Raw genomic sequence first — 13,371 nt, forward strand, 5'->3', positions numbered from 1 at the left:
AATTTTGCTGTTGCTGTTGTTGTTGTTGTTACCTTACAAATACAATACAATACTAATATTTTGTTTCAATACCACTGGTGGAACGTGCAGCCAAAAGGTTGTTTCTCTTTCTGGGAAGATGCAAAAGTGTATTCCAGGTTCAAGAACTAGTTGGGTAGTTTAAGCTGTTAGCTGCTTTGAATGCCAAAATATTTTTTGTTCTTTCTTTGTATTTGTGAACTACGTTTTTCTTAATTTTTCAGAAGTCAAATTTTATAATTTTACATTGTGAAGTCTAATTGCAGACAAGAACTTGGACACATAGGAGGTGTAATCTAGCTGGAACTTCCCTTGTGGCCAGGCATCCTTATAGCCAAGGATAATAATTCTAAACAATTTGGAATCCTCCTCATTTTTTCTTTAAAGGCCATTGTCTTCCTTTACCTTCCTGAATATGCACATAGTTTCTTGTGGCACATGTTTTCCCCCTGTGCTACTCTACCCCCAAATAAACATCTTTCTTTAAAAAAAAAAAAAGTGTCACCTAATGTGCACAATGCAAGGGTATATTTAAAAATAACTAAGAGTAAATTTTAAATGTCTTACCACAAAAAAATGAGTAAATGAGGAGATGGCTACATTAATCAGTTTGTTTTAAGCATTCCATGCTGTATATCAAATCATCACATTATGCCCCATAAATGTATACAGTTATGATTTTAATTAAAAATTAATTTAAAAAGTGTAAGGTGAGTAAGAAACTCACTCCAACCTGTATAGATGTACTTCTTATGAAAAATTTTTCCTTTTTGATACTGTATAAATAATAAGTAACTATGATAAAAGTAACATTTACTAAAAATTTCCAATATACCAAAAATACTTCATATGTTATCTTGTGTATTCCTAAAATAAGCCCATGTGATATAGCACATTGTATCCACTTCACATATAAGAAAACTAAGGTTCACAGACTTTAACAACTCTCAGGTTAAGTTTTCAGCTTACTTTCTTTATTGCAGTGCTCTGTCCATTGTTGAATATTATAACCTCCTGAGGCCATATGCCTTGTGGTGGACCCTCTGTCCTATTAGTGCCTCCTGACAAATGCTGCTTACCTACTGCTCCATTATTTTCCTCTCTATTCCACACCTGGTAGGTTCCACAGCATCTGCCTTTACAAATCTACCTAGGCATTTATCTTTCTCCCTTCTCCAATTACAATGCAAAGCTTTTATGTGCTTTTGTCTGGAAAAACAAAAATGAAAGTGAAGCCCGATAAAAGCCAAGGAAAAGGTCAACACCAAAGAAGAGTGGCGTTGTTCAGGCTGACTCAGTCAAGGGACTAATTGGAGAGAGGGATAAAAAGAGAAAGAAATAAGAATGAAAAATAAAATGAGGAATATACAGCATCAGGGTTTCAGAAAACAGACCAAGAGATAATCACCCTCCAGAAGAGTGTGACAAAGTCATCTGGTATGCATATGAGTGATATGCAGATGAGTGCCTGCAGCCAATGAGGAGCTGGGGGTGGGTACAGCAGGCAAGAGTTCAGGCAGGGTCCACTCAGAAAGCAAGACCAGGGTGAAGTGGGGGGAGAGGACAGGGTCAGGGTTCTGAATCATCCTGTAGAAACAGACTTCGCCATGTGCCCAGGTAAATGGAAAACAGTTTTTTTAATTTAATTTAATTTTTTTATATTGTTTGGGATTCATTGATGGTACAAAGAATAGGGTTACATTGATTGCAATTGTTAGGTAAAGTCCCTCTTGTAATAGTGTCCTGCCCCCCAAGAGGTGTGCCATGCACCTTAATCCCTATCCGCCTTCCTCCTCCCCCACCCCACTCTCTCATTCCCCTACCTGTCCCTTGTATTAGCTAACCTACTGCCTTTATATTAGAATTGAGGACATTGGATTCTTGCTTCTCCATTCTTGTGATGTTTTACTAAGTAGAATGTGTTCCACCTCCATTCAGGTTAATACCAAAGATGTAAAGTGTCCATCTTTTTTAATGGCTGAATAGTATTCCATGGAAGACAATTTTAATACAGAGGGAGCTAGCAAAAGCTAGGTCAGCACTAGGCAGGTTCTGGGGCCCAAAAGAGCATGTGAACGTTCAGGACTAACATCCAGTGCTAACGGTGACTGAGATGGAGTGAACTTGAGACAGGTGGAAGCCCAACTGCATAGAAAGGGCCAATAGCACAAAAATTAGGGAAAGGCTGCAGTTACGTTCCCATTGGGAGCTTGCATTTGTGTTTGTGCATGCCTGTGTGTGTGTGTGCGTATGTGTGCATGTGTGGCTTTGAGAAGCAAAGTCATCTTGTCCTCTACTGCTTCATAGAGTCTTCTACTTCAGTCTCTTCTCCCTCTTGTTGGCTCAGGAAATGAATGGGACCCCAGTGGGAAGGCTGAGGCCGACCTAGGTCATTTACAGCACGCCTACTAAAATATAAGAAACAAATAAATTGATGACAAAGAAAACATGAGAATTGGGCGGCACCTGTGGCTCAAAGGGATAGGGCGCCAGTCCCATATGCTGGAGGTGGTGGGTTCAAACCCAGCCTCGGCCAAAAACCACAGGGAAAAAAAAGAAAGAAAGAAAACATGAGAATTGAATGAATATCACAGGATTAACATGGAAGCAGACTCGCTGCCCCACAAAAGAACAGGACTTTGAGGCAAAGCCTGCATTGAGAACTTTCTATGCTCTTCTCTGCAGAACAGCCACCGAAGGGTAGCTCCCTGGAATCTGACAAACCCAGGAATCTGACAAACCCAGGGTCCAGGTTCTCCAAGGTTGTAGACTGTCCCCCCTCTGGTGTCCAGCAGAGCCTGACATCCTGGAGGAAGATTCCAGTGCAGTCCACTTTAGAATGACTGCCTCCAAAAACATAAATTCGGCTCCCAATCTTAAGGATCCTGCAATGCAGGTGACTTCTGAGAGCAGCAGGGGTCTTCCTGCATATGCTGCTGGTCAGGAGCCGAGCCAACTTCTAAGCAGTGTGAACCACTGTGTGCTAGGATCACCACCACTGTATTTTCTCATATCGTTCTTGCTCTCTCTCTTACATAAACACACACACACACATATTATAACTTTCCTAAGGCAGAGACAGTAAGGTAGAAATTAAATTAAAGGTGTATTTCTAAAGCTTTCTTCCTTTAATAATATAGGCACAGGAACAAAAGGCAGCTTGCCACAGTAAAAAAAAAAAAAATGATATCTCACTAAGGATTGTGTTTATTTTATAAGAAAATTAATAATAAATTCTGGAACATATTCTTCTTAGCAAAGTATCTCAAGAATGGAAGAAAAAGTATCCAATGTTCTCAGCCCTACTATGAAACTGATTTGTGGCTTTCATATGAAAGCTATAACCCAGTTATAACCTAAGAATATGGGGAAGGGGAAGAGGCAGAGAGGGAGGGGGAGGATGGGCGGAGGGAGAGTTATTGGTGGGATTACACCTGTGGTGCATCTTACAAGGTTACATGTGAAACTTAGTAAATGTAGAATATAAATGTCTTAACACAATAACTAAGAAAATGTCAGGAAAGCTATGATAACCAGTGTGATGAAAATATGTCAAATGGTCTATAAAACCAGAGTATGGTGCCCCATGATCACATTAATGTACACAGCTATGATTTAATAATAAAAAAATAAAAATTAAAAAAAAAAATAAGAAAATGCCAGGAAGGCTATGTTAACCAATATGATGAAAGTATGTCAAATAGTATATAAAACCAGTATATGGTGCCCCATGATCGCAGCTATGATTTAATAAAAAATAATAATAATAATAAATGCTGAAAATCTTGTGTCTTGTACTTATCCAAAGGTAGCAGCTTTCTATACATTCTGAGATGGTGATATACATACCAGCTTCTAAAGAAAATAGAAAGATTTGATGATGATGATTCTTCAAATCCAGTTGATAATAAACTTCACAAGTCATGTAAATAAAAATGATTAACATGTGATATCAAGTTTGGAGTTTGATTTGGTTTTGTCTATCTTTCCAGCAATTTTGCATAGTTGTGTTTGGAAAAGGTAGCGGTAAAGTTCCAGTCAAGAATATAGAGATGATCCTAAGACTTTCAGAGAAAATTTAGTAGAGGAAGTTGATGTTACAGGTGTTAGGTGAGCTAAAAGGAAAACCTAGGGGTGATGAGATAACCCAGAAATTAGTAACTGAGTATTTTACTTTTTCATTTGTGCATAACACATTACTTCAAAATGTAGTAGCTCAAAAATGTCATTTTTTTATGATTTACCCCTCTCGCAGTTCTGGGAATCAAGTGGGCTAGTTAACTGGCTCTCACTTGGTGGTGAATGCTCACTTATTTGCATGTCTGGTAATTGATGCTGGTTGGGGTCTTAGCTGGGGATGTTGACCAAAACACCACACATAGCTTCTGCACGTGGCCTGACTTTCATTACATTCATCACAACATGGCAGCCTTAGCTTCTCACATGATAACTCCAGCCCCCAGAGGCGGCGATCCCAGGGAACAAGTTAGAACTTCCTTCACCTTTTATGACCTAACCTCAAACATTACATAGTGTCATGTCTGCCATATTCTCTGGGTTGATTAGTCACTGAGGTTGACCTAGATTCAAAAGGAGAGGACATAGGTCCCATCTCTGGTGGCAGGAATGTCAAAGAGCATGTGGATATGTTTGACAGCCACCAGGCAGAGGGACCAACTACCACCCCACTCCTGCATCTGGAAGAACAAAAAGTTGATGTCACAAAAACTAAGAACAGTGAAGTTGGAGCCACACAGGCCAGTGCTAAAGGAATGGAGGGGATCGTGCTGAGTCACCAAGGGCGTAGCACTGGGCAAGTTCTGAGAGAGCTGGCAAGTGAATTCAACGCTTCCATTCCAAGGCCAGTGGTCTCACAGACGTGGCTCCAGTTATTCCATTGGTCATGTTGCTCTAGTTCTCTGCATTTTATGCAAAAACACTGACTTCACAAAGTTTTGACTGGCACTCTGATAAACTGATTAGCACATTATCATTTATTTCCATTGTAGACATATATATATGTTTTAATTAATTTATTTTTTTATTAAATCATAGCTGTGTACGTTAATGCAATCATGGGGTACCATGCACTGGTTTTATATACAATTTGAAATATTTTCTTTTTTTTTTTTTTTTTGTACAGACAGAGTCTCACTTTATGGCCCTCGGTAGAGTGCCATGGCATCACACAGCTCACAGCAACCTCCAACTCCTGGGCTTAAGCGATTCTCTTGCCTCAGCCTCCCAAGTAGCCCGCCACAACGCCCAGCTATTTTTTGGTTGCAGTTCAGCCGGGGCAGGGCTGAACCCGCCACCCTCGGTATATGGGGCTGGCGCCTTACCGACTGAGCCACAGGCGCCGCTCAATTTGAAATATTTTCATCACACTGGTTAACATAGCCTTTCTTGCTTTTTCTTAGTTATTGTGTTAAAACATTTATATTCTACATTTAGTAACTTTCACATGTACCCTTGTAAGATGCACTGTAGGTGTGATCCCACCAATTACCCTCCCTCTCTACCCATCCTCCCCCTTCCCCTCCCCTCTCCTCCCTCTCCCTCTTTCCCCATACTCTTAGGCTATGACTGGGTTATAGCTTTCATATGAAAGCTATAAATTAATTTCATAGTAGGGCTGAGTACGTTGGATACTTTTTCTTCCATTCTTGAGATACTTTGCTAAAAAGAATATGTTCCAGCTCCATCCATGTAAACATGAAAGAGGTAAAGGCTCCATCTTTCTTTAAAGCTGCATAATATTCCATGGTGTACATATACCACAATTTATTAATCCATTTGTGGGTCGATGGACACTTGGGCTTCTTCTATGATTTAGCAATTATGAATTGGGCTGCAATAAACATTCTGGTACAAATATCTTTGTTATAATGTGATTTTTGGTCTTCTGGGTATATACCTAGTAGAGGAATTGTAGGATCGAACAGCAGGTCTATTTTTAATCTCTAAGTGTTCTCCAAACATCTTTCCAAAAGGGAACGTATTAGTTTGCATTCCCACCAGCAGTGTAGAAGTGTTCCCTTTTCTCCACATCCACGCCAATATCTCTGGTTTGGGGATTTTGTGATATGGGCTAATCTTACTGGAGTTAGATGATATCTCAAAGTAGTTTTGATTTGCATTTCTCTGATGATTAAGGATGATGAGCATTTTTTCATAAGTCTGTAGGCCATGCACCTGTCTTCTTCAGAGAAATTTCTCTTCAGTCCCTTGCGCACCCTGAGATGGGATCATTTGTTCTTTTCTTGCTAATACACTTGAGTTCTCTGTGGATTCTGGTTATTAAACCTTTGTTGGAGACATCAGACTATACTATAAATCGATAGTGATCAAAACAGCATGGAGCTGGTACAAAAATAAAGAGGTAGATGTCTGGAACAGCATAGAGAACCAAGAGATGAATACAGCTACTTACTGTTATTTGATCTTTGACAAGCCAATTAAAAACATTTCAGTGGGGAAGATTCCCTATTTAACAAATGGTACTGGGTGAACTGTGGTGGTGATCTATAGAAGACTGAAAGCGGACCCACACCTTTCACCATTAACTAAGATAGACTCTCACTGGATTAAAGATTTAAACTTAAGACATGAAACTATAAAAATACTAAAAGAAAGTGCAGGGAAAACTCTTGAAGAAATTGGCCTGGGAGAATATTTTATGAGGAGGACCTCCCGGGCAATTGAAGCAGCATCAAAAATACACTACTGGGACCTGATCAAACTAAAAAGCTTCTGCACAGCCAAGAACACAGTAAGTAAAGCAACTGTAGATATTTTTTAGTGAACAACTCTATCAGAATTCGCCAACTGATTTTTTTTTTTTTGGCTTTTTTATTTTATTTCGTTGCTTATTTTTTATTTCTTTACTTTTTTGTTGTTGTTGTTGAGACAGGGTCCCACCCTATGCCCCTGAGCAGAGTGCAGTGGGCGTGGTAGCTCAACACAACCTCAGACTCGGGCTGCGGGCACCCCGCTGCCTCAGCCTCCTGAAGCCGCTGGGATTACAGGCGCTCCCTGCGGCGCCCGGCTGGGTTTTTCCATTTTTTTCACGAGTCGGGGTCTCACTGTCGTAGAAACTAGGCCTTTAATATTTTGACACATAACTGTCTCTTTGATAGATCAGCATCATAATGAAAACCAATTGTGCTGAATTAAAATAACCAACAGGACCTAATGACCAAGTGCATTCTGTGATCTTGACTTACACAAACCAACTGTAAAGGACATTTTTTAGCCAATTATAGAAATTTGAACATGATCTGGGTATTAGATGAGACAAAAATGTACTGAACTGGAAAGGTGAGGATCTCTGGCTAAAAAAAGAAGCTTAAAAATAGGATATACAAAATTAATATGCACGAAGGTATTAATGGTGACCATCCCAAGGGAATGGGAATGTAATTTTTTTAATTTTACTTGTTTTTTGTTCTAACTTTCTACAATGTATGAGTGTTACTTCTGTAATTATAAAAATAATATTTTAGCAAAACCTTTAAAAAGTGATGACATATAGACAGACTCACAATAATCTGGAGTTTAGCCCTTAGATTCACAATATCAGAAATGCCATATCAAGCTAAAGAACAAATTTATTTTCATTTACCCTGAGTCCAGGTAAAGCTACAGACAGAATTATGACCCCTAATGGGAATCAATATACCGCCTCTTGAATTCAAATATAGATTAGTGGTTCTGGAAAAAGTGCTATAGAAAAAGAAAATGAGTGCTTTCCTCTAATCTAATTTCCTCACTTTTCTCTCAGCCCATGAAAATATCCAAGTGTCTCCATCCAAAATTAAACATGGTGCTCCCCAGAGTTCTATCTTTGACTCTCTTCGTTTACTTTTTACTTTACATATTTTTACAAAGCCATAGTCATTACCATAATCAGCTATGGTAATGATTCCCAAATACATATCTTCATTTCTAAAAGCTCCCCTGACTGTGGATGTGATTGCCTGCTAAACATTTCCATTTGTGTGCACATGAGAACCCAGAATTTAACATATCCAGAATTGAATTTAATCACATTTTCCCTTGCAAGACATACTTTTTATTCTGTATTTCTCATTCTTATTAATTACACCGCAATTAACACAGCCATCTAAGTCAGAAACCTGGTGGTAACCCCTCATTTCCCTCATATTCTTATCACCCATAGACATATCTACTCATGTGCAGATGTTCTGGTAATTTATCTATTCAGAAAATGTATGTCCGCTACTAAGACTAAATGGTTTTGCAAGTTTACAGAATAAAATATCAATATTCAAAATATCTGCTGTGTTTCCATAAACTAGCAGCAGCTGAAACTGTAATTTTTCTTTTCTTTTCTTTTTTGGTTTTTTGAGATTCTTTTTTCTTTCTTTGTGGTTTCGGGTTCATTGAGGGTACAAAGAATTAGGTTAAACTGATTGCATTTGTTAGGTAAAGTCCCTCTTATAATTGTGCCCAACTCCAAGAGGTGTGGCATACACTATAACCCCCCATTCCTTCCTTCTCCCTGCTCCCTCATTCCTCTGCCCCCCACCTTGAATTGATTTGAGTTTTTCTCTTATGAGAATAACCCACATCACAAAGTCTCAAAGCTGAAGATGCTGGTGTGGATGTGGAGACAAGGAGCACTTTTACACTGCTGGTGGGACTGCAAACCAATACAACCTTTTTGGAAGGAAGTATGGAGAAACCTCAACGACCTCAAATTAGACCTCTCATTGGATTCTGCAATCCCATTACTAGCCAGGAAAAAAAAAATCCTTTTATCATAAGGACATTTGCACTAGATTGTTTATTGCAGCTTCATTGACAATTGCCAAAATATGGAAACAACCTAAATGTCCACCAACCCAGGAAACTGTAATTTGTCAAAAATGCAATTCGTAAATAATAAAAACATAAGAACTACTTAAGAATGTACCTGTTAACATATGTGTAAGACCTAATTTGAACACTACTAAATATTGAAAAGAAAAATTAAATAAGATGTAACTAAATGAAAGCTATGCCATTTCTGTGGGTTAGAAGATTCAATTTAGTTAAGGTGGCATTCTTCCAAAATCAATGTATAGATTCAACACAATTGTGATCAAAATCCTGGAAGCTTTTTTGTAGCCACTGACAAGTGATTCTAAAATTCACTTAGAAATGCAAAGGACCCAGAATAACCAAAATGACTTTGAAAACAACACCGATTTTCTGCCTTATTTCAAGACTTGTTGTAAAGCTACTATAAACAAGACCAACCGATTGGCTCCAAGATAGACAAATTGATCAGTGGAATAGAAGGAGACCCCAGGCGTAGGCCAACTTGTATATAGTCAATTGATTTCCCATGAAGCTTTGAACACAATTCAGTGGAGAAAGAATACTCTTTTTCACAAATGTTGCTGGAACAATTCAATATTCATATACAAAAAACTGAACTTCAATTCATACCTCATATCATATACAAAACTAATTCAGGAGTTGGTCATAGATATAAATGTAAAATATAAAACAATAACACTTCTAAAATAAAACACAGGAGAAAATTTATGTGCCTTATATTAGGCAAAAAATTCTTAATAAGATAGCAAAAGCACAGTCCATAAAATAAAAAATTTATAAATTGGACTTCATTAAAGTGAAAAACTTCCGCTCTCCAAAAGGCACTGTTAAAAGGATGAAAACACCAAAACTATGGGGTGGCAGAAAACATTTGATAATCTCATATCTTGTAAAGGACTTCCATCCAGAATGCATAAAGAGCTATCATAACATAGAAAGAAGAAAACAACCAGTATTTTAAAATGGGTAAATGATTAGAACAGACCCTTTGTGAAAGATGATTTATACATGGCAGGTAAGTACATGGACTATGCCAAAATGCATCTATCATTAGGAAAGTTTCTACACCACAAAGGAAATAATCAATACAGCAAGTAGACACCTACAGAATGAGAGAAAATGTTTGCAAACTATACGTGTGACAAAGGGCTAACATGCAGAATCTACAAAGAACTTGGTTTCTTTCTCGGACTCACAGTAAGGTAATCCTAATACTGTCCTTTATGTAACAATTTGCTACTTAGCCACTGGCCTTCATTGACTGTCCTGAAATGATAATTTTTGGCAGTAAATCAACTCTCCCGAGAAGGAGAAAAATGTAATTATTATTTTTCTATATGATAAGGAACACTAAAATAGTTTCCCAATTCTGGAATTACCCCTTTAATTGTAGTTAATTCTGGGTAATTAACTACAATTAAAGATTGTAATTAATTCCAATAATTTCTTTCTTTCTTTCTTTCTTTTTCTTGTTAAGTCATAGCTGTGTGCATTAGTGCCATCAAGGGGTACAATGTGCTAGTTTCATATACAATCTGAAATATTCTCATCAAACTGTTCAACGTAGCCTTCATGGCATTCTCTTAGTTATTGTATGTAGACATTTGTATTCTGCATTTAGTAGGTTTCACCTGTACCCATTCTAAGATGCACTGTAGGTGTGGCCCCACCCATTACCCTCCCTCCACCTTAACCCGCCCCTTCCCTTCCCCTTCCTTGGCCCTTTCCCCATAGTTTTGTGCTATAGTTGAGTTATAGCCTTCATGTGAAAGCTATAATTTAGCTTCGTAGTAGGGCTGAGTACATTGGATACATTTTCTGCCATTCCTGAGATACTTTGCTAAGAAGAATATGTTCCAGATCCATCCATGTGAACATGAAAGAGGTAAAGTCTCCATCTTTCTTTACGGCTGCATAATATTCCATGGTATACATGTACCACAATTTGCTAGTCCATTCATGGGTCAATGGACACTTGGGCTTCTTCCATGACTTAGAAATTATGAATTGGGCTGCAATAAACATTCTGGAACAGATGTCTTTGTTATATTGTGATTTTTGGTCTCCTGAGTATAAACCTAGTAAAGGAATTATAGGATCGAATGGCAGGTCTATTTTTAGGTCTCTAAGTATTCTCTAAACATCCTTCCAGAAGGAACGTATTAGTGTGCATTCCCACCAGCAGTGTAGAAGTGTGCCCTTTTCTCCACACCCACGCCAACATCTCTCGTTTTGGGATTTTGTTCTGTGGGCTACTCTTACTGAAGTTGGGTAATATCTCAAAGTAGTTTTAATTTGCATTTCTCTGATGATTAAGGATGATGAGCTTTTTTTCGTGTGTTTGTAGATCGTGTGTCTTCTTTAGAGAAGTTTCTCTTTGAGTCCCTTGACCACCCTGACATGGGGGTCACATGTTCTTTTCTCGATAATACGTTTGAGCTCTCTGTGGATTCTGGTTATTAGACCTTTATCGGAGGTATAACCTGCAAATATTTTCTACCATTCTGAGGGCTGTCTGCTTGTTTTACTTACTATGTTTCTGGCTGTGCTGAAACTTTTTAGTTTCATCAGTCCCAGTAGTGTATTTTTGATACTGCTTCAATTGCTTGGGGAATCCTCCTCATAAAATATTCACCCAGGCCGATTCCTTCCAGAGTTTTCCCTACACTTTCTTCAAGTATTTTTATAGTTTCATGTCTTAAGTTAAATCTTTTATCCAGTGAGAGTCGGATCTTAGTTAATGGTGAAAGGTGTGGGTCCAGTTTCAATCTTCTACAGGTTGCCAGCCAGTTTACCCAGCACCATTTCTTAAATAGGGAATCTTTTCCCCACTGAATGTTTTTAATTGGCTTGTCAAAGATTAAATAACGGTAAGTAGCTGGATTCATCTCTTGGTTCTCTATTCTGTTCCAGACATCTACTTCTCTGTTTTTATGCCAATACCATGCTGTTTTGATCACAATCAATTTATAGTACAGTCTCAGGTCAGGTAGCGTGATTCCTCCTGCTTTGCTTTTATTGCTGAGTAATGTTTTGGCTATCCGAGGTTTTTTCTGATTCCATATAAAATGAAGTATTATTTTTTCAAGATCTTTAAAATATGACAAATGGAGCTTTAATAGGAATTGCATTACAATTATATATTGCTTTCGGTAATATAGACATTTTAACAATGTTGATTCTTCCCAGCCATGAGCATGGTATGTTTTTCCATTTATTAACATCTTCAGCTATTTCTTTTCTTAAAGTTTCAAAGTTCTCTTTGTAGAGATCTTTCACATCCTTTGTTAGGTGTACTCTCAAATATTTCATCTTCTTTGGTACTACTGCGAAAGGAATAGAGTCCTTGACTGTTTTTTCAGTTTGGCTATTGTTGGTATATATAAAGTCTACAGATTTATGGGTGTTGATTTTGTAGCCTTAGACATTGCTATCTTCCTTGATCACTTCTAAAAGTTTTGTAGTAGAATCCCTAGTGTTTTCCAGATATACGATCATATCATCTGCGAAGAGTGAAAGTTTGATCTTTTCTGACCCTATGTGGACACCCTTGATCGCCTTTTCTTCTCTAATTGTAATGGCTAAAACTTCCATTACAATGTTAAAGAGCAATGGAGACAATGGGCAACCTTGCCTGGTTCCTGATCTAAGTGGAAATGATTTCAATTTAATTCCATTCAATACGATATTGGCTGTGGATTTGCTGTAGATGGCCTCTATTAGTTTAAGAAATGTCCCTACTATACAAATTTTCTTAAATGTTCTGTTCCAGAAGGGATGCTGGATATTATCAAAAGCTTTTTCTGCATCATCTGAAAGAATCATATGGTCCTTATTTTTTAGTTTGTTTATGTGCTGAATTACATTTATAGATTTACATATATTGAACCAGCCTTGAGACCCTGGGATAAATCCCACTTGGTCGTGGTGTATAATTTTTTTGATGTGTTGTTGGATTCTGTTTGTTAGGATCTTATTGAGTATTTTTGCATCAATATTCATTGGTGATATTGGTCTATAATTTTCTTTTTTTGTTGGGTCTTTCCCTGGTTTGGGGATCAAGCTGATGTTGCCTTCGTAGAATGTGTTGGGTAATATTCCTTCCTTTTCTATATTTTGGAAGAGGTTTAGTAATATAGGTACTAGTTCTTCTTTAAAGGTTTGGTAGAATTCTGATGTAAAGCCATCTGGTCATGGGCTTTTCTTTTTAGGGAGATTTTGTATAGTTGATGTTATTTCAGAACTTGATATAGGCCTGTTCAACGTTTCCACTTCATTCTGGCTAAGTCTTGGTAGGTGGCATACTTCCAGGTATTGGTCGATTTCTTTCAGATTTTCATATTTGTGAGAGTAGAGTTTCTTGTAGTATTTGTTAAGGATTTTTTGAATTTCTGAGGGGTCTGTTGTTATTTCATCATTACCATTTCTGATTGATGAAATTAGAGATTTTACTCTTTTTTTCCTGGTTAGGTTGGCCAAAGGTTCATCTATTTTATTGATCTTTTC

This window comes from Nycticebus coucang, chromosome 23 (genome assembly GCF_027406575.1).
Source record: "Nycticebus coucang isolate mNycCou1 chromosome 23, mNycCou1.pri, whole genome shotgun sequence".
Lineage (NCBI taxonomy): Eukaryota > Metazoa > Chordata > Mammalia > Primates > Lorisidae > Nycticebus > Nycticebus coucang.